Source organism: Mus musculus, chromosome 3 (assembly GCF_000001635.26).
Source record: "Mus musculus strain C57BL/6J chromosome 3, GRCm38.p6 C57BL/6J".
Classification (NCBI taxonomy): domain Eukaryota; kingdom Metazoa; phylum Chordata; class Mammalia; order Rodentia; family Muridae; genus Mus; species Mus musculus.
In genome coordinates this window covers 29,433,303-29,456,060 of record NC_000069.6, presented here as the reverse complement: position 1 = coordinate 29,456,060, position 22,758 = coordinate 29,433,303, and the positions used below count along the sequence as shown (strand labels likewise).

The following is a 22,758-nucleotide window of genomic DNA, read 5'->3' as shown; positions in this document are numbered from 1 at the left end:
CAAGACACAATGAAAAGACCAAGCCTAAAGTTATCAGGAATAGAAGAGGGTGAAGAATCCCAGCTCAAAGGGCCAGAAAGCATCTTCAACAAAATCATAGAGGAAAACTCCCCAACCCTAAATAAAGAGATGGTCATAACCTACAGAACACCAAATAGATTTGACCAGAAAATAAAATCCACTTGTCATGTAATGACCAAAACATTAAGTGTATAGAACAATTAAAAGGTATAAGGGAAAAGGGCCAAGTAACTTATAAAGAAAGACCTATCAAAATTATACCAGATTTCTTAACTAAGACTCTAAAAGCTAGAATATCCTACACAGATATCATTCAGACTCTAAGTGAACACAAATGCCAGCCCAGAATACTATACCCCACAAAAGTCTCAATCACCATAAATCTCCAACCCACATATTCCATGACAAAACCAAATTTAAACAATATGTTTCCATTAATCCACCCCTACAGAAGATATTGGAAGGAAAACTCTAACACAAGGAGGGTAACTATACACAAGAAAAAACACGAAATTAAACATCTCACAATAAACCTAAGAGAAACACACACACACACACACACACGATATCATCTCCAACAAAAATAACAGGAACTAACAATCATCTGCCTTTAATATCTTTCAATATCAGTGGCTTCACTTTCCCAATAAAATGACACAGGCTAACAGACTGGATATGTAAAGATGATCCAGCATTTCTCTGCATTCAAGAACACACCTCAGTGTCAAAGTCAGACACTACCTCAGAGTAAAGGTTGGAAAAAAGTTTTCCAAGCAAATGGTCCTAAGAAACAAGTTGGCATTGCCATTCTAATATTTCAATAAAATAGGTTTTCAACCAAAAATTATCAAGTGAGATAGGGAAGGATACTTCATATTCATCAAAGGAAAAATCCACCAAGAGAAAGTATCAATTCTGAACTTCTATGCCACATATGCAAGGGCGTCCACATTTGTAAAAGAAACATTACTAAAGCCCAAAACACCAACTGAACATTACACAATAATAAATAATGGAGGCTTCAACACCCCACTCTCACCAATGGACATGTCATTGAAACAAAAACTCAACAAAGACACCATGAAACTAATAGAAGTTATGAACCAAATGGGTTTAACAGCTCATTTATAGAATGGATCTACAGAAAATTTCACTCAAAAACAAAATAATATACCTTCTTAACACATCATGAAACCTTCTCCAAAATTGATTGATATAATCAGACATAAAACATGACTCAACAGATACAATAAGATTGAAATAATCCCATGCATTCTATCAGATCAACATGGACTAGGGTTAGACTTCAATAACAACAAAAACAACAGAAACCCACATACTCATGGAAACTCTCTGCTCAACAATAACTTGGTCATAATAGAAACAGAGAAAGAAATGAATGAAAATAGATCCATATTTATCACCCTGAACAAAGTTCAAGCCCATGTGGATTAAAGACCCGAAAATAAACCAGATACCCTGAGTCTAATAGAAAAGAAAGTGGAAAAGAGTCTCAAACTCATTGGCAAAGGGAGAAATTTCCAGAATATAACACCTTAGAGATCAGGTTCTAAGATCAACAATCAATAAATGGGACCTCGTGAAACTGAAAACCTGTAAGCTAAAAGACACCATCAATAGGACAAACCTACAGATTGGAAAAAGGTCTTCACTGACCCTACATCTGACAGAGGGCTAGTATCCAAAATATATAAAGAACTCAAGAAGTTAACCTCCAAAACCACAAATAACCCAATTAAAAACTTCAATACACAGCAAAACAGAGAATTCACAACAGAAGAATCTGGAATGGCTGGGAAGCACTTAAAGAAATGTTCAAAGTCCTTAGTCATCAGAGAAATGCAAATCAAAATGACCCTGAGACACTACCTCACACTAATCAGAATGGCTAAGATCAAAAACTCAAGTGAAAGCACATGTGGAAAAAGAGGAACACTCCTCCATTGCTGGTAGGATTGCAAGCTGGTACAACCACTCTGGAAACCAAGCTGGCAGTTCCTCGGAAAACTAGAAATAGTTATTCTGAAGACTCAGCTTATACCACTTACCACTCTTGGGCATATACCCAAACACACACCTGTTCCACCATGTTCATAACAGCCTTATTTATAGTAACCAGAAGCCAGAAAAAAAAAAAAATCCAGATGTCCCTCAACCAATGAATGGATACAGAGAATGTGGTACATTTATGCAATGGAACACTATTCAGTTATTAAAATTGAAGACATTGTGAACTTTGTGGGCAAATGGATGGAACTAGAAAATATCCTGAGTGGTGTATCTCAGACCCAAAAGGACATGCAATGCATAGTATGTACTCACTGATAAGTGAATATTAGCCAAAAGTACAGAATACCTAGGATATAACTTGCAGGCTGTAAGAAGTATAACAAGCAGAACTGTCCAAGTGAGGAGGCTTCAATCCCTCTTTAAAGGGGGAAGAAAACAAACACAGGAGGGGGGGGGGGACCTGAGTGGGAGAGAGGAGGGGAGGGGAACAGGATCAGATTGAGGAGAGAAGTCCAGAGGGCCAAGAGAATGAATGGACATAAGCAGCCTTGGGGGGAGGGGATAGGATATGGGAGGGAAGTAGACCCAGGAGGTGAGAAACTCTAAGGTCTCAGTATGCGTGACCTTAGCCAAAATGCCCAAAATTGGGATGAGGAAATGCAAGAGTCCACCTCCAATAGACAGGACCTCAAGCACAGGGAGAGGATTATTAACTCACAGTCAGAATTTCTGACCCAGAACTGTGCCTGTCTAAAAGAACTGCAGGGACAAAAATGAACAAGGGACTGAAGGAAAGGTGGCCCAATGACTGGTCCAACTTGGGATCCATCTTATGGGAGGGCACCAAGGCCTGACAATATGGCTTATACAATGATGTGCTTACAGACAGAAGCCCAGCATGGCTGTCCTCTGAGAGGACCTACCAGCATCTCCCTCTCTCCCCCTTCCCCTCCCCCTCCCTCTCCCCCTCCCCCTCTCTCCCTCTCCCTTCCCTCCCTCCCCCCTCTCCCTATCTACCTATCTTCTACCTAATTGCTCTCTATCTCTATCTCTGTCTCCTGCTACTATGAGGTAAAAAACTTGCCCACCATCACAACCTACTACTTTAACACAGTCCCAGAGACTGTGGAGACATTTGAAATCTCTGAAAACAAGAGGCAAAATTAGATTCTAAGCAGATACTTACACCAAACCATTGAACTGAAGTTGGATACCCCTATGGTTGAATTAAGGGAAAGATTATAGAAGCTGAAGGGGAGATCAAGCCGATAGGAAAACCATTAGTCTCAACGAACCCAGACTCCAGGGAGCACCCAGAGACTGAGCCACCAACAAGGTACATACACAGGCCAGCCAGAGGCCCCTGGCACAAATATAACAGAGGCCTACCTGGTTAAGCCTTAGTAGGAGAAGCTGCAGTTAATCTTTGAAAGACTTGGGGTGCCAAAAGAAAGGGAGGTTTGGTGGGGGGAAGATGCTCTTGAGTCAAGGGGGAGGAGGAATGGGATGAGGAACTGTGGGAGAGGGGATCAGGAAGGGGATAACTCCTGTAATATAAATAACTCAAAGGTGTTTTGTTAGAGCTACATAAGGGAATTACCTTAGAAGTACCTACTTCAATTTCTGGCACAAAGTAAGGACTCAATAAATCATTGTTATGGTTTAGACTTTTAAAATACCCCCAAATAGTTTATATATTGATGGCTTGCTTCCCAGCTAAGAAGTGATTGACTCATATATTATTAGTTTCTCTCTCCCTCTCCCTCTCCCTCTCCCCTTCCTCCCTCCCCCCTCTCCCTATCTACCTATCTTCTACCTAATTGCTCTCTATCTCTATCCCTGTCTCTTGCTACTAAGAGGTAAAAAACTTGCCCACCATCACAACCTACTACTTTAACACAGTCCCAGAGACTGTGGAGACATTTGAAATCTCTGAAAACAAAAGACATAATTAGATCCTTTAAAAAAAAAAGAGAGAGAGGGAGAGAGAGAGAGAGAGAGAGAGAGAGAGAGAGAGAGAGAGAGAGAGAGAGAGAGAGAAAGGAAGGAAGAAAGAAAGAAAGAAAGAAAGAAAGAAAGAAAGAAAGAAAGAAAGAAAGAAAGAAAGAAAGAAGCAAACAAACAAAAAAACTGCTTCTCTTAGGTATTTTCTTCCATAGCAGGAAAAGACTTGACATGCACAGTGATATTAAAGCTTGAGTTTTCTTCTCGAGTCTAGATGGTAACAAGTAGGACAAATTTGGACTGGCCTTGCTCTGTCTGGGTAACATCCTTCCAAATAGCTACCAAATTTCATTTAATCAGCAGTCAGATGAACCAGATGGCTTTCTGAGTGTGGAATCCAGTGCTTTAGATTATTGGTATGAGATGCTTTAACATGGTGCAAACACCTTTGATTTTTGGATATGCTTCTGTGAGAGTGATTTTGACCCACAGTCACAATTTCCTCAGGGTCATCTCAATGCCAGTATCCGGGTGACCAGACCAGATCAACTAGTGTAATAAGATCTTAATGAAGTCAGCCTCCAGGACTGAAGTGTACGCCCCAGTTTCCATGCATCATACTCTAAATAGAATCACCAATGTCTTATCTTCTGCCACCAAACTAAGCTTCCGGTACTGAGGCTGGGTTACATCTAATTCTGTTTTTGGCAAAAAGGACCTTATGGAAATGGCCAAACAGCCCTTTTGGCTAAGACTAGAGATTGTTCTTTAGTAACTGATAGAAAGGCTCCAGTTGTTGAAGACAACACCTATATAACTCATTGAACATAGGGAAGTCAAGCTGGTGTATACATAAAGCCTTCACTACTATGTTCTCTGCATCTTTGGTACAGAAATACACTCTGATCTCAAAACAGAAACAAACACCAAACTGGCCACAAACCCTTTATCTACAGTGGTACACTGCCCGCAAGGTATGCTAGGGCAATGGTGGCACAAGACCTGTAGAAGTCAGCAAACAATATCTAATTTGACTTAAGCTCCAGTCCGTGAGATGAAACCCATACTTGACACTGGTCCAGTAACCAAGAACCAAAGACCATGCAACCCATGGACCTCAAATAAAACCAAATAATACTTACCTGAAAAAAGAAAATTAGTAGTATTCTGCTCTACTCAGAGATCAGAGCCTTGCTTAGCTATCACCAGAGAAGTGTTCTCCTGCAGCAGATCAGAACACATATAGAAACCTACAGCCAGACATTGCACAGAGTGAGAGACCTTGTAAACCTAGGACTCCATCAAATCCCTCCCCTCTGAGCTCAGGGAAACACTTGAAAGAGGAGGTAAAAAGTGTCAGAGTCAAAGTAGACAGAGGACATCAGGAAAACAAGCCCTCTAACAGCACGAGCGAAGCTCAGACGGAATCACAGATGGAAGCAGCAAGCACAGGGCCTGCCCTGCATGGGTCTGCACCAGGTCTTCTGTGTATACTATGGCTTCCAGTGTAGTGTTTTCATGGAATTCCTGTCTGGGTCTCTGATTCTTGAGCACTCCCTTAGACTCTTTGTCTTCCTTTGTCTTGTCCAAATTTGATGTGATAGTTTTTGTTTTCTCTTATTATATTTTATATTGTCATATATTTATTAAAAAAATGTATAAGTAAATGAAAACCTAGCCACTAGGAGAAAAGTTAACTGAACTGTCATTTATACCCTCTGGGAGAAGAAAAATGAAAAATCAGGTTTCTTTTTTTTTTTTTTTTCGGTATAGTGATGCTGGGTCAACTACTCCAGCATATGTTTCCTCTTCAGGAGTAGTTGACCAACATATAATTGAATTACAGGTGGTTTTTTTTCTTTTTCTCCTTTCTTTTCTTCTCTTTTCTTCTTCTTCTTCTTCTTCTTCTTCTTCTCCTTCTTCTTCTTCTTCTTCTTCTTCTTCTTCTTCTTCTTCTTCTTCTTCTTCTTCCTCGTCCTCCTCCTCCTCCTCCTCCTTCTCTCTCTCTCTCTCTCTCTCTCTCTCTGTGTGTGTGTGTGTGTGTGCATGTTCTTTTATTTGGTTACAGGTCTTTGTTTTTTGTTTTTTTGGGTTTTTTTGGTGCAGTTTTATTTTGTTTTCATTGCTTGGGAGTTTTATTGTTCCACTGGAGTTTTGTGAAGGAACTTAAAGTGGGGTGGTCAGGGATGGGAAGATGATTTGGAAAAGCATCGGAGATGGAAAAAATGATCAATTTTAAAGTTTTTAAATGATAAAGTACAACAACAACAATAAAATGGAACCAGAGACATATTTCTCTTTTATATTAAAGTACAATAATTTTCCAATAGCAAGTTGAATTATTTCACATACTGTCTTTCCAACAAACCTGTGTTCATTACACAGCTTGACTTGGAAAGAAAGTATCCACTTTCTAAGTATGCCAATATACTTTCAAAATATCATTTCCAACATGTCCTACACTTAGAATTGCTGACAATGACTTCATTTTCGACATTTTTCTATAGAGGAGGAGGCATCTCAAAAGGTCACCAAAACCTCTTAATATGTGTGATTTGCCTACCTCTTAGAGGGTGGCCAGTAGAGCATCCATCCATTTATCTATGACAAGAATCACAGCAGGTTATCTCTCTGTTGAATTTAGTCATGATGAGTAAAGTTTTAATTGCTAACTCTTTCTGAGTCCCAGTTTATGGGTTTGTATTAGTCTCTAAAAATAAAACCTATAAAAACCCAAGGCTGGTCTGTCTCAGGTTGCCTCCCACCTCTTGCTGGGGAGCCAGTACTCCCCCTTTGCGCGCTCTCCTTTCAGATATGTTATAAAAGATTTTCTCCTTCTTCTGGGTGACCTACTCTAATTGGAGCTCATTTTGTGTCTTGGCCTTTCTGACCACCCTGCAGGCTTCTGCTGTTCGCCTGTGCAAGTCCTTGCTGATCTGCACTTGTTCCATTCAGCAGATAATTGCTTTTTGCATTTCAGATCTTAAAAACAGTCTCTGCTTTACAGATGGCGGGCTCCCACAGTGTCCTTGTCTTTCTTTTCATCTGTGTGGCTATCTCTGTGCTTTGCCTTGAACTTGGCACCCTCCCCCAACTTTTCAAGTGATTCCCAGACTTGGCTCAGAGGATTTCACCTCTGAGAGGCAGCAACCAAAGGACAGCGCCCTCAAATATGCTAAGCTCAATCAATCAATGCTAAGCTCAATCAGTCTGTTTTATCCATCCCTGAATCCTGCTTCTTTTCCTCTTCTTCCCACTGTAAACCACCATTTTCTCACCACTTTTGACCCTCAAGGAAGCAGAGTACTGTAATTGCTCCACTTGCCACCCAGTGAGTTGCTGGCGTGCTAGCAGCCTCTTTTATCTGGAATCATTCCAATAACTTCAAATAACTACTATTCCCATCATGATGAGCTGAAGAAAATACACCTAGAGCTTTATAATCCAGAATGCTCTGTTCCCAATTGCTGTCTTATCAAAAACCCACTTATTTTCTCACATTTAAACTCCCTTTTATAAGAAAGAGTTTCTTTTATTCTAGTTCAGTTAATCATTTTATTTTTATTTACATATTTATAAAGAGCTTAAGGCACATGCAGCACTTTCAGAGCAATAAACAGAACCAAAATCAAAACGCAGCCTTTACCCCAAGAGCTCATATTCTATTGTCATATATTTCTGGCATGTTTCAGAAGTGCTCTAAATGAGTCTTGCAGGAGAAAGCTTGACTACGCAACAGCAACTGTAATATCTGGAGAGCCCAGACAACTGAGAAATAAATTTATTTTATCCCAGACATAGCTATCAGGGTTGTGAATATGTAAATAGTTTCCAGTCTTTCACACCTGAATGAATGGATTATAGCTGGCAGGAAACTGCTTGTATGAAAGATTTAATTAAGACAGAATGAAAAGAGTTTTCTTAGGACAAACAGGATTATGACATTTCATAGATAACATAGGAAATTTATGGATGTGTCATGTCAACAAACTGAATGTTGTTTGGTTCTTTTCTTTTCTTTTCTTTTCTTTTCTTTTCTTTTCTTTTCTTTTCTTTCCCTTTCCTTTCTCTCCTTTTCTTTCTCTTTTTCTTCGGTATGATTTGATGACTATAGACTATATCAAGAAACAAAATCATAATAGTACTGAATTTTTTTTTTTACATACTGGAATGGTAGCATAATAATCAGGAACCTTTGGTCAAGTATACACAAGAACACAGTTGCACAGTGGGAGGTTTTATATATACATACACACACACACACACACACAATTTCAAATTCAGTGAAGTTTCTCAAAACTACATATATATTATATCCCCCCAAAAGGTAGTTGTGTTTGAGTACAGGCATGGAAGAGAAGAAGAGAGTGTTCTCTAAGAGTAGGGAACAGTTTCCTTGTCAGTAAAGACTATACCTGGGCTAGTGTTTAACCTGAAACTCTGTGCTGTCCCTGTAGTTCCCCAAAACCTTGCAACCTAGAGATAGACTACTTGCTTGCCTGCACTATCTGCTCCCAGATCATCTTACAGTTGCCTCACATAAAGCTCACTCTGCCTTCAGGTACTAAAATCTTATCTCCTGCTTTACACAGGATCATGAATTCTTTGATGGTAACTTTGATCTTTGTATCCCCAGGGCCCTGCACAGAGTCTGACAAAAAAGAGGTTTTACAATAAATGCAGTTGATTCAATGAATGAACTAAGGGAGATAGATAGATAGATAGATAGATAGATAGATAGATAGATAGATAGATAGAATTAATTGAACTGAACTAATCATAAATGGTAATTTTATGTTCTAACTTAAACACTGTTCATTCTCACTCTCTCAGGAAATCTATTCATGTTCCTCATTTTGTTTCTCCCTAAATATACAGACATCAGTTGAATAATTCTAAAGGGTACAGCACAGATTAGAAATCCTATTTTTGCTCCAAATTAGAACTTGTAAAAGTCTTTTTGAGTCTGTGTCACCAAGACTTTTATTGAACACTGTAAGCCATTGCCACCCGTATGAGACTAAAAATAAATTGATGGACAGCTTTGCTCTTTTGTCTATGGCAACTGTCTATATATTCTCTCTGTCTCTGTGTGTTTGTGTGGGCACACAAAGCAGGCATTGGGGTGGGGGTGAGGTGTCTGCCTCTGTTGCTCCTCTCCTTATTTTTTCTGGTTATTCTTGGAAAACCAAGAGCTTGGAACCCTGGATTTGGCTGACCTGGCTGGCCAATGAGCCCCGAGCTCCACCACTAGGATTATGGCTGCAGAGGACTATATCTTTTGGTTTTGGTTGCTGTTTGTATGTTTTGCAGTTGTTGGTGGTGGTGTTTTTGTTGGTGGTGTTGTTTTCAAGAGAGTTGGGGATCAGGACCCAGCACGGAGCACTTTAACCATCAGTCTCTGCCCTAGTGCCTCCTCACTATCTTTTGATATGAACATGTTTTCTATCCAAACAGTATCACTTCTCTACCCACTCTGAAAAACTCTTTTAAGTATTTCTGAGGTTAAACAAAAGAGAATCTTTTGATTTCATTTTACATTTAAAGAGTGCTGTCTCTGAATGCTTATCGATAGCAGTTTTTTAAATAACCTCACTCTAAGGTTATTGTGCCAGATACAAGAGCCAGAAGACCATGAGAGCAAAGGAAGAGTCAGGCTCTCATCTCAGACTAACAAATCTGGTGCCCTTTGATGACAAGGCAATGCTTTGAGAGCTTGCCCAACAGCGAGGAGCAGAGTTTCCTGCATCTCTGTCTTCTGGCACTGTACTGTGTGCTTGTGTGTGGAATCTGGCTTCCGTAGCTCCATCACCTCTGGTATACTGCTCCTGTCTCCACCGGGTCTTGCTTGTGGAAGGAAAAAATTAAGCTCTCATTCAATGGGTAATTATGAAGCAACTTTTAATGTCTTCCTGCAGAGCTGCAGGATGGGAGGAGGGCAGGAAATGGTGGCTTATCAGGAAGAAAGCAACTGAAGTCAGAAGCCAGAAACCACTATGAAGCCTAATTAAATCTGGATGCTTTGCTATGGGGAAAAACCATTCACACTTTACTTTGCAAAGAACAATCACAGCAAAATCATAGATTAATGTGAAGAGAAGGATGGATGGAGAGGAAGATACACTATACCTACCACACACACACACACACACACACACACACACACACACACACACACACAGCTTCATGTGCACATACAATTTCCTGATGGAAGACTCACTCACTTTCTACCCCTGCTTAGGGCATGCATATAAATTCCCTTCATCAAAGTCAAAACTATTAAGCAAAATCAAGTTTTGCTTATAAAATTCTTTCTAGCTTGCAACAGAAAGCAATTGGAATAATACACAGCCATTTTGACTAACCAACAATAACAATATATTAGAAAAGTGCCAGGATCATCTCCTTCAGTATTGAACCAAACGCCTGAGAAGTCTGCTCAGTGACCAACAGTACTTGCTGAAAAAGCACTAAAACCTAAGTTCAGATTCAACATTCCTGTCCCTCCTGTACAAATATATGTGTGTGTCTCTGCACCCCTGAAATGCCAGCACTGTGTTGGGTGATGCAGGAAGGTTGAGGGTGCTTCCTGGCCTCTAGCCTAGATCTAAGTGTGGGAAACCACCCTGTCTTAAAACCACAAGGCAGATAGTGACAGATGTGTCTCTAACATTCTGTTCTGGCATCTGTCAATGTGCTCATGGGCACAGCTACCTGTAAGCATGTGTGAATACACCACCCAGGCACACAAATACTAAAATAAACTTAAAAAAATAGGAAATAAAATTAAAGTTAAAAATTACGGATGTGATCACAGTGTTTTGTCAAAGCAATTCAGCACTAATGTCAAGTCTAGCGAAATAAAGCAATGATCTGTAGTACGGTGTGGCTTCTAACACAGTGCTCACAGGCCACAATAGGAGCATTTATCTTGCTTTAATCCATAAATGATCACAAACTCATTCCCATCAGATGACATAATATGAAATCCACCCTTTTCCCCAGAACTCCTGTGGGAAATGCTGCCCTTGTGATCAGCTACTGACTTTCTTTCACTAACTGTCTAAAACACATTTGTAAAAGCCAAACACTTTGGTTCTGCTGTGACTTTAAACTCTGGGTGCTGAAATGTGCAGGGAAGACCAACAGCTTCATTTCACAAGTCCGGGCTCGGGGCAAGAGGATCCTGGCTCGCTGATTAGGTCATAATTTCAGCATAAAAGCTCTGCTTGGAGTCCTGCCCAGCCCCTGAATGCAAGAGACACTCTAGGAAAAGTCTTCCTTTTTACCATTGCCAAATTATTGCCAAAACGGACAACAGGAACGGCAAAGAATCTGGGTGTGGAACCAAAGAAGCCTGGTTTTCAGGAATTACTCCTCTTGCACTTCTGATGGTGGGACAGGAATAGTTACCTAATGACACATGTTTGTGTAGATTAAATTCAAAACTCCCTCGCTCTATAAGTTCAATAACTAAAGGAAAATCCTTTGGTTAACTCCTAAAAACACCGTCTGAGTGACACTTCCCCGGGCCAGTTAAATGCATGAGAATGGAAGGACAGATATGACTGTCTTAGTGAGAAAGTCGACAAAGCAGTGAATTGGAATAGATAACATTTTCATATTCATGCAAGTTTTGCATGATAATATATATATATATATATACACATATATATATACATATATATATAGAGAGAGAGAGAGGGAGAGAGAGGGAGCGAGAGAGGGAGAGAGAGTTGAACCCAGGGCCTTGCTTATACTAGGCAAGTATTCTACCCCTGAGCCTAGTCCCTACTTCAAGGGAATTACTTTGATCTCATAAAATTTTAATGAAATGGCAAAGTCAAGGCTAGAGCTATTTGTGGGAAGAGTATTTGAAGAATAAAAGTGAGGTTATAGGCAAAATTATTACTGGCCTCTTTTGTGTTTGTGAAACAGAACAAAAATTACAGGCATTTCAATTTCTTCAGTCTGATGTTTCTTTTCTTTAATCTCCTTACCCCATTCTCCCCAACTCCACAGAGGACTAGCCAGCTGGAAGATACAAGTTAGTTTACTAGGCAAAACAAAAAACAAAACAATCCCAAAAAACAAAAAGACCAAACAAACAAACAAACCTTGAGTATAATATAAAGGGGGGGGGCAAGTAAATTTTAGAAACATAAGCAACAAGGAGCATGCTGAGGTCTGGCCTGTGCTAAGTACTGTAATGTTATATACTGGCTCCCAAGGCCTGGCTGCCCCCAGGGAGAGGAAAAATGAATGTACCTGGCTTCTTAATCTGAAACTATTGGTTGAATAAAAGTGTCAGCACCCAGTAGCTGGGCAGAAGAGAGATAGGCAGAGTTTTGGTTCCTGGGCTTTTTGGTCTGAGTCAGGACCACAAGGAGAAAAGGAGAGAAGGGAGGAAGAGGAGAAGACATATTGGGCTAGGTGGTTTTTGAGAACATGGCCATGAAGATTGGACAGTTGGATGTAAGAGCAGCCCAGATGTAATAAGGCAAATTTATAACAACATTATTATTGGAGAAGTAGACATAGCAGCATAAAGGGTAGAATCTGCCCAGCTCTAGTGCATTAAACATTTATCATAAATATAAAACTTGTGTGTCTTTTATCAGGGAACTGAATAATCAAAGTCAGGGTAGAAAGCCCCTTTGAGGCTAAATAATTGTCACAAGAGGAATATTTTGCTCAGAGACTGTAAATCAGAAGTAGGGAAGGGAGACTCTGGTAGGAGGCCTGCGTGTCTGCAGCTGTCTCTGTATTTCACAGAACCAGAAGCTAAGGCTGTGAGATGTGAGCTATGGAACGCTGAGCCCAGTGAAGGCTGGTGCTGGTTCCATCCCTGGGAACTACTTTACCAAGTGGCTTCCCTAGATGCCTTCGGTGCACAGGAGAGTCAGTGGTGTACGCAGAGACATGAGCTGAGAAGTCTAGAGCATACATACGCAGAGCTCAGTAGGCAGCAGAAGACCAGATCCTTTTAGCCCAGGTGTAAGAATGACGTATTTCTGGGTCTTCCTTCTGGATATGTGTAAAGTAGAATGGTCAGAACATAAAGGCAGTGGCTTTTAAAATGCTGCACATTTCCTTCCCACAGCAGAGGAACCAACAGCAGAGTGCTAGGATTTCAGTGACTCATAAGCCCTTTAAATCCGTGCTGAATGGCCTCAGTGGTACAGCCTAGTCTCCATGCTAGCCGGTCCTGGGATGCAGGCCTCACATCCCTTAGCACTTGGCTTTCTGCAGAGGTACCTATCTGGTACCTGCCCCTTTCAGTAGCACCTGGCTAGGGCCGAAGCCAGCTTGAAAGCCCTCCCTTTATCTAGTGTCATCTGGAGAGTGAGGGTCGAAAGTTCAAGAGAGCAGTGACATTTACTGCAGCACTATGGAAGGTTATAGACAAGACACACATACGTTCAATTTTCTTCCCTAATATTAATAGGGAATTAAAAAAAAAAAGAACTTCCCGCTTAAATCTGTCTCATTTCCATATCAATGATTACTGTCTGCCTGCCAGGAAGAAGAGAAGAAAACACTCAGGCATGTTTTGATTGTATTCCTTTCTTCTGTCTTTACCTGTCAGCTCCTGGCTCATTTTTAGTGACTAAATGATTTAACTTTGCTTATGGCAAACACTTGATATACCTTTTATTTAAACTGAGACTTTAGTGCTTTCAAAAGAGACCTAAGCAAAATATTTCACACACTATTCCTGGGAGAGCTCAGAATTAAATTGTTAAATGTTCTACTATAATGAAATTTAGTATAATCAGCAGGGAAGTAGCTGTTGGCCATTTATCAGTTTTTCTAGCGACATTTTTTATGCATGGAAAGCACAATTAGAAAGCTCCACAGGTGGAAAGCCTCATACAGTAATAGCACATTTTATCAGAGTGGTGCTTTTTAACTTGGAAATTTTAGGGCATTTTATAGCAATGGTCTATTAACAATAATAGCTATCAGATCTCTGTATGTTTCAATATGGAAATTTATGTGGAAGGAAGAAAGCACTTAAAGAATTAGCTCACCTTGCCTGGATTCACAAGGTCACTTGGTTCTAAATAAATACAAATAGAACAATGTTTAAATTTTATATTTTATATGATATAGAAAAGACAGGCACTCATGGAGTTTGGGTATAATGAAAACCTAAAGCTACTGTGGCGTTTCCCAGTTTCTTTCAGTTTTACATAGGTATTTACCTCCATGAATAAGCTCTTCCTGAGCCATGTCTATCTGCACAACAAGTGCTTTACCTGGAGTTGTCTTTCTGGAGACTGTGTCTCTTGACTGTCCTAGGGCTTGATTGGAATTCAGGATTCTACAAGAAATTACTGGCTGATGGCAAGGTCACTTAAAGCTTGAGTGGGTTACAAAATTTGAAAAATGCGACCAGAAGTTTACGGTAAGATCTCACTTTAAGTAAATGATAAAATCATTTGATCCCACTCTTGCAGAAGAGCGTAAGTTGCAATGAAAGTTTCTATTTTGTGAGAAAAATGCATTACATTTTTTTTTCTAAAAATTCTTTGACATTAGAGAATGCTGACATCCCTGAAGCTCAACTACTGGGTTTTCATCTCTCCTTGATCCTCCCTCTCCTGTCTCTTCTTTTAAGTTTTTGTTCATAACACAGAAGTAAAGTTGGTGTTGGGGGCTCAGGTCAAGTACAGGCAGCAGTGTTATTTAAAATAGCTTATGAAAATAATTTTGGGGCAGGGTAAGTAGAGATCCTTACCACTTATCCTAGCAAAGTGAATTTGATCCCTGGACCCATAAAGTAGAATGAGAAAACCAAACACACACACACACACTCATGCACGCATGAATGCACATACAAATGCACACACACATACACACACACACACATGAGCATACAGCATAAATTTTGGAATTATATAGGAAACTGTATCAACATTTTAAAAGCTGGAATAAAATAATATAATAGGAAACACTAGATAATATTATATTAAAACAATTGAGTTTGGAAAATATAAGTAAAAAGAGAGTGGAATGAGCCTTTGAATAGTATATGTGGATATTATTGGCCTCCACCAATAATAATTTAGTAAAGAAAATTTAGTCACTGGCAGTAGAGAATCTCAGATCCAGTGAAAGTGTGGTTAAAGCTGTATCTCTCTCTAATCCTAAGGTTCTGCTTGATCTTCGTTTAACACACCTTTTAGTTTTACATGTAACCTGACAGTCTTATCTTCTTACATTTTTATTAACTTTCTCACTAATAACTACTGAGTCATCTCTCTAACCCAGTATTGTATTGATTAATATGATGGATGAGATCTTTGATATGTGTTCCTTTTATTTTTATATGGTGCATGTATTAGTCAGAATTTTTTAGAGAAGAATGACTAAGAAAGTATACAGACCTACACAAAGATTTATTATGACAACTGGCTCAGAGAATGCTGGAGTCTGAATAGTCCTAGTTTATGTCCTTAGCAAGTCTGAAGGCCAGGAAAGCCACTGCATAGTTCGGACCCAGATCACATCTACAGCTCGGGGTTAGGGGGAGTTAGTATCCGGCAGTGCTGGTGTGAATCCCAGCATGAGAAGGCCTGAGAAACAGAATAGCTGGTGTTCAAGGACAGAAGTATTTCCTTTTTCAGTGCTAAGGATTTGAGTGTGGCACAAGGGGGTAAAACACTCTTCCCTTTTTCTTATAATACTCAGACTGTTGGATAAATGCTGTGAACTATGTCCGTCTACTTTTGTGAGAGCAGACTTCAAATCTACTAAGTTATTTATTCATTTAAATCATAATCTCTTCCAGGCACACATACATACACTCAGAGTTCTTGTGTCACTGGATATCCTGGAACACAGTCAGGTTGAATTTTGATTAATCAAAAAATAGGAGTCATACCTTTAGCTGTTTAAGAGATTTTTATCAAGTAAAACTTTTTTTTAGTAAGATGACTATTTTATAAAACTTGAATTTCACATACGAATATAATGTCGTTGAAAACTGCATCTCTTACTATTTATCCTCTTTAAAATTATTCAAAAGTCCTAGTTAAAAATGTATGCATTGAACTCTTAAATTCACTTCTAGTTCTCCAATTCAAGTGACTCTGTGATACTGCTTCTCTTTATTTTCAAGCTTAAGCTTCAAACAGCCAACATCACTCATATTTCTTTAAGAATTGCCCACAAGAAGTCAAAAATCCTCGGAGTAATTTTTAAACTAAGCAATGTGTCAGAGGACTGATAGCTAATCTCTTTGCACGGTGGACGATTTGCCCAGGGTGTGAAGTGGTGGTTCGGCTAAGGGACCAATCTATCACTTGCTCATAGGAGGCTCTCCTCCATGGCCAGCTGGTTTACAAGGAGAAACTTAGAAAATGTCAGAGAAAGGGTAAAAGCACAGATATTACAAACTCAATAAATACAGTGGCAGCACGAGGCATTTATTGACTTAACACAAAACACCATGTGACATTTTACAGTAACAGCAAGATAATTACATAGGAATTCAATTCATGAGTAACTGGAATCCAGTAACAAAGATAGCAGAAATGGGGGACAACTGAGTTATATTAAAGCCACAGCAAGACCCTGGCTCAGAATTTTCACTTTGCAACTTGCTTTCCATCTGCCTGTTGGTATCATGAAATCTACATAAAGTCTTCCTTGTGGCTTTACTATTGGGAACAGTTTATCTCCTTTGATTCTCTACCTAAGCAAGAGATAGCCTAAGCTTGGTCAGAATGCTTATTGGAAACTGGTGTTTTCAACCTTGAAGTGGCAAACTACCAACTCCCTTTTCTCCCAAAGAGCAATGATGGAGAGTCTCGTGCCTGGACACATGGTGGGTGGGTTAGCAGTTCCTGTGGCCTGCCTGCTGAGACAGCCTGGTCTATATGAAGATGACATGTATGTGAAGATCCTCCCTACTTGTTCCCATTTTTCACGTTCAAGCACAGGATTCCTGAATCTGCAACAGTGTAGATTCCAAACCAGAGTACTTGCCATTCTGGCCAGACCACATTGGCAGCTACTGTCTTGCTCATGGTATAAGAAGCACTTGATAACTCTGATAAAGGCATCCACATCATCCCTGTCATTGCTCCTGACATGACACAAGCTGGCTAGCCGTGTTCATTGCTCTACTCATCTTTCCCATTTAATTTTCTTGAGACCTGTGAAGTTAAATCCCACCATTAGGCAATTTACAGTGAAAAATAGCAAAGTCATAAAAAAAATGTGCTTGTAATACCTTAAATAGAAAGTATGAAACACTTAATTCATTATATGTTTTAAAGTCCGTTTATCTCAATTTAATGTTTTCTTAGTTTGCTTACCACTTATAATAGTAATTTTCAAACCTATAAAGAAAATCCAGATAAATTTATTAATATAAAAATTCTTTATAAAATGCTGTAAAAACCTTACTATCTACAGATTCATTAAAATCTTTGACGTTATTGACAATTATATTGTTATGTAGTTGAGCAACTTGAGGACAAATAGAATAAAATGTATAGTTAATTAAGTCATAAAACTACTGACTGTTAAAGATTCCTGACAGTCAAAGATCTTAGGAAGGAAACATGCAGCGGTGGAATTGCACAGTCCCATTGAAAATGGGTAGACGTTTGCAGTGTTCACAGGTTAGGAAACATGAGATTGCATGAGATGGCTGAAGGACACCTGAGTGGTTAGAAGTCAACACATTACATCTTTCATTGCAGAAACCTGGGAGAGTGAGCATTATATCAATTTATTACCTAATAGCTTGAGAAAGAGTTGGGACTAGTCACCTGAAAAAGTATAACATAAAAACAAAAATTCTAGGTCTTTCGGCCCAGGCTTGAGAGTGTGACCTCTGTGACTCAATGCTCCAAGGCATGCTAATCATAAAACAGATAGCGACATTCCTCCACCCACCTGCTTCCTGGGTTCAGGGAGTGTTCGTTCAAAGAAAGTCACCCTGACCATTGCTGGAACCCGCTATGCAAATGTGCTATTGTTAGGGGCTCATAGAAACTGTCTTGAGAAATAACCACACAATTACCAGGTATTCCTTGTGACTCTTGTGACTTTGCACTTCCTCCTGACTCTTAACTGGTATTTTTGGTATTTTCCAACAACGTCTTCCCTATCCCCTTGAGTTGTGGTTTCTTCCTTTAAATAACCCTTCTCCCAGCTACTTGGGGCGCCATAGTTCTCTACCATCATGTATGACTGTGGGCCCCAGAGCACTCTTGGAATAAAAAGTCCTCTTGTGGTTTGTATCAAGGCCATTTCTCTTGTGTGATTTGGGGTGTCGCCTCTCCTGAGTCAGAACGTGTGGGAGTCCTCACGTTGTGGGTCTTTCAACCCTTCTGACAAGGCACTTGCTCTTTACATGTGGAAACTTACAGAATGAGTGTTTCAGGTGGGAAGCAATGCCACAGAGCCTATAGCCTATAGGAAAAACCAATTGTCTACCTCTCTGGACACAGATATTCTATTAAGCCAGCAAAATGTAACTTTTACAGATGGCCAACAACTGTGCTCTAATAATTTAACTGAGCTAAACATGGCATAAGACTTCAGTATAGACACAGCAATTTTGTGGTGACCTTGCAAAGTATGGAATTTGATACTGTTGGACATTTTCTGGTTCTTATATTTGTATTAATCATAATTTCTACAATAGTGAATAATCTTATGAAGTTTTAAAATGAGAAAATGACTTATAGCAACATTTCAAAACCCAAGACATATGTTCATTAATACATCAATACATTAATCTGCAGACAATAATTTGCTCTAGATGGAATTAAAGTGCCACTCATAAAGGACTTATAAAAGAAACTCTAAGAAATAATGTTGTGAATATTCCTTACAATGTATCACTGTTCAAAAGATTATTCTGAGTTGGGGAAATGGCTCAGCCAGTAAAGAGTTTGAGAACCAGAGTTCAAATCCCAGGAACATACATAAAAGCTGGTTATGTACTAGGAGTGTTTGTAATCCCAGAGTTCGTACTGGGAGATGGGCTGTAAAGACAGGAGGACTAACTATCCTGTGCATACAGAAGAAAAATGACCAAGATCCATCTCAAAGAAGATGGGAGACAAAGACCAGGACCTGAGATTGTACTCTGATCACTACACATGCACCATGGTACCAGTGTACCTGCACATACATGGGCACGCGTGCGCACACGTGTGCACACACACACACACACACACACACACAGAGCTACACTCATATATGCATTGTGCTCACACATGAACATCCATATACACATGCACATACATGCAGGCATGCACGCATGTTCACACATACATACACACACATGCACACTCACACAAACTCACATCTATGTGTGGACATACACACACACACATACACACACACCTGAAGACAAACATGAGTGTACATATGTGTGCGCATGCTAAGGCCTTCTTGATCACATGTAAGGGATGGCATGACATGGTTGCCTGCACCTGGAACAGAGCCAGCAGGGTATGGACCCACACAAATGTCAATGGTGCTGTGGGCATAAGGCTTGTTTGTGTGTGTGTGTGTGTATATATATATATATATATATATATATATTACTTTCTGTTCCTCATTTGAGGAATGACCTCTCTGCCAAGGTTAATGCCTCCATGGTAATCAGGTACAGCATGAGTCTGAGAGTCAAGGGTCTGTCTAATGTCTTAACAAAATGGTAAACACTGTGATTTTCAGGACGGCTCTCAAGGCTGTGGGAGAGAATGCTGAAAACATGATTGCAAAACTACATAATTTCTAAACTATGCAAAATATAAGGATAAAATATGAATTGTAGAAGGACCCTCATGGGTTTAAAAGAACAGAGGCAGCTACACTATGAGCCAGCTAATCAGAAAGATACTAAGGAAGGAATAAAGAGATTTAGGGAGTGGTGATTGCAAGGCAAGTTCCCACCTAGCTAAGTTTTGTTGTTGTTATTGTTTGTCTTTTGTTTTGTTTATGCTTACAAAGGCAAGTAGATTCTGGAGTTCAAGGTCAGCCTGGGACAGAGCTACTTTAGGTCCAGTTGTTGTCAGAATGGTAATTTCAGGGCAGGATCCCAACCAACTATCTCAATGTCTATGCTTTGCTTGCTATCTCTTTCTAAGAATCAAGAGGCTGGTGTTATCGGATGCTGACTCTTGGGATAATCAAAAGGGAACCAGGGGTAATGACTGAATTGATATAAAAAATAAAAGAAAGGGACATTTGATCTGTAAGAGATGAGGTATCCAGAGAGTTTTTAGAATAGCAAGAGAGAGTTGTCTTAGAAGAGCAGAGCACAGAGAGCCATCTGAAAAACCTGTCTCAAGCAGAGCTTAGGTCATTAGCTTGGACTCAGGATTTGACTTCAAGTTCTTTGTTTTGCTGCTCCCAAACACCCCGTCTCTCAGAACCCTTCTCCAAGCTGACACTGGTTCTTGGTATACACACATGTGCACACACACAAGAACATGCACGCATATACATTCACAAACACTAACATTCACCCCTGTACACACATGCACACATACATGCACAAGCACTCATGCACAATACACACATGCATGCACAAGTACACATAGACACACACACACACACACACAGAGATACACATACACACCTGTGTATACATGTAAATAGGAAAAAATCAAATAATCAAAAAAGCAAAAAATATCAAAAGAAACACTTTGAATATCCTTGTTTAGGAATTCTATTTGCAAACAAACAATTCTTGCACTTATAACAGTATGGCTTTTCTTCTGAACAGTGTATAATCCCCTGTAGAAGAATAGAATATTATCACAGCAGGTCCTTTGGGATGGAGACCATAGTTTAACCAATGTTAATCTGTGTCAAAATATAAATATTAAATAAGTAATTTTTGTAATTACCTATCTTCCTTATGACTTTTTAGCTGATAAACAGTGGAACTAATGATCCCTTTTAAATACCATTCAATGCTTACAAGGCTTTGAACATCTCAGTGTGAATTACAAATGTGTACAATATTTGATGTGTATGGTACATCAGACACAGTAACATAAATATGCTCTCATTTCCAGGTATCTTTATCACTACCTCAAGTACAGAATATGCCTGATCCCATGACTGTAGGATTGGAAAACATTACCCAAGCTTGATGAGAAACACCAATGATGAACATGTTCCCACAACACACCAAAGTATGTCTGTAGCCAGATGTACCCAGAAGGAAACCTGCGTTTAATTTCTACCACAGTATTAATTTCCAAAGGCAAGAGAAAGGTCCTTTTCCTTCATTGTTCTATTCTACAATAACCAGAAAGGATATCAATTATTTTTGCCAGACAGGCTGTCACTGTCCCTGGTAAGTAAATACATTTTTTTTGGAAGGTTTCATCTAAAAGGAAGTAAAATATATGTCACATTCCTAATCAGCTGTCAGACACCTTCTATTCTAACAGGTTTTCAAAGAGGAAGATAGTATTGCCATTTTCCAAAAGTGATAGAAACTCTGAGTGTTTTCTGAAGAAAAAAAAATTATTAGAGATGGTCTTCAAACAAGTGACAGTTGGGACCAATACTTTCCCCATCCAAGAAAGGTGGGGGGCAGAGACAGACAGAGACAGAGACACAGAGAGAGAGGAAGAGACAGTGAGACAGACACAAACACAGAGACACACACAGGGGAGGGAAGGAAGGAGAGAGGGAGGGAGAGAGACAGAGACAGAGATAGGGAGAATATGAAAGGACTTCAGCAAAGTGGCAAATCTCTAAGAATCTGGCAACAAAGTCTCTCAGCCACCTAACAGCTGCCTAGATAGCAGGCCACTCTAGCAGTCCCAGCAACATTGCCTTCTACCAAGTCAGGCTGCAACCAGAGCATGGACATCTTTCATTCCTTGCTGAAGGGGAATAGACAGACAAACATAGACATAGACAGAAAAACAGCACACCACATGTGGAGTGTCCCATTATTTGACATTTAGTGATGAAATGCAAACATATTTCAAAATGAATCCTCACTCCGGGGCTGCCGAAGAGACCAGAAAAGTGAGCACAAAAGCTTTCATCCCTCCTGTTAGCAGAAAGCACAATGAGAATGCATAAAGACAATACTGCTCTCCATTCTGAGCAGTGTCCACATTAGGTGCTTCACCATGCATTTAACGGAACCCCCTTATGATGCCAGGAAATGCAACATATAAAACAAGAAACAAATACCAAAACCAACCAAACAAAGAGACAAGAAATATTAGTGTCAAGGTAAGCAAAGTTGTCATAGCCTGCATCCCACTTTTGCTTTATTTTTTGACCAACAGAACTCAGCATTTATCATGGTCTTGGGCTCTTTCAGCTCTTCAGTACATCCACTCTTAATAGGCTGCTGAATTCTTCTAGTAACTGGTGACTAGCTCTGTACAGAGGCACAATATCCCTTTGTGTCTATCTAAGTCCTTCCATGGAAGCAAACAGCTGATATGTAGCTATGTCCAAACCTCTCTGGAAAGCAGGCTTAGCTCAAATGTGATTATTTTAGTTTGACATGTTTATTTCTAAAGCTAGATGTAATTTTTTTCCTTTGCTGTGGCAGGTTGGTTTTCCTGGATTTTCCTAATTTAATCATCGATTTGGTTCTATTCTTGACAGTCGCAGCTGTCAAAAATACTCTTAAAATTGTCAATCTCGGAACAAGATGAAAATATCAAGATTAGTGAAAGAAAGTTAAATTACATTTTGTAAATGGACAGATGAAACTAGGAATAGACTTGGGTCAGGACATCA

At 39.6% G+C, this 22,758-nt stretch overlaps 1 protein-coding gene across 21 annotated transcripts in view; it reads right to left on the bottom strand.

Moving 5' to 3' along the window:
- Window positions 1-22,758, bottom strand: part of Egfem1 (EGF-like and EMI domain containing 1) — a 609,406-nt gene that overhangs the window by 234,998 nt on the left and 351,650 nt on the right. The window lies entirely within an intron of this gene.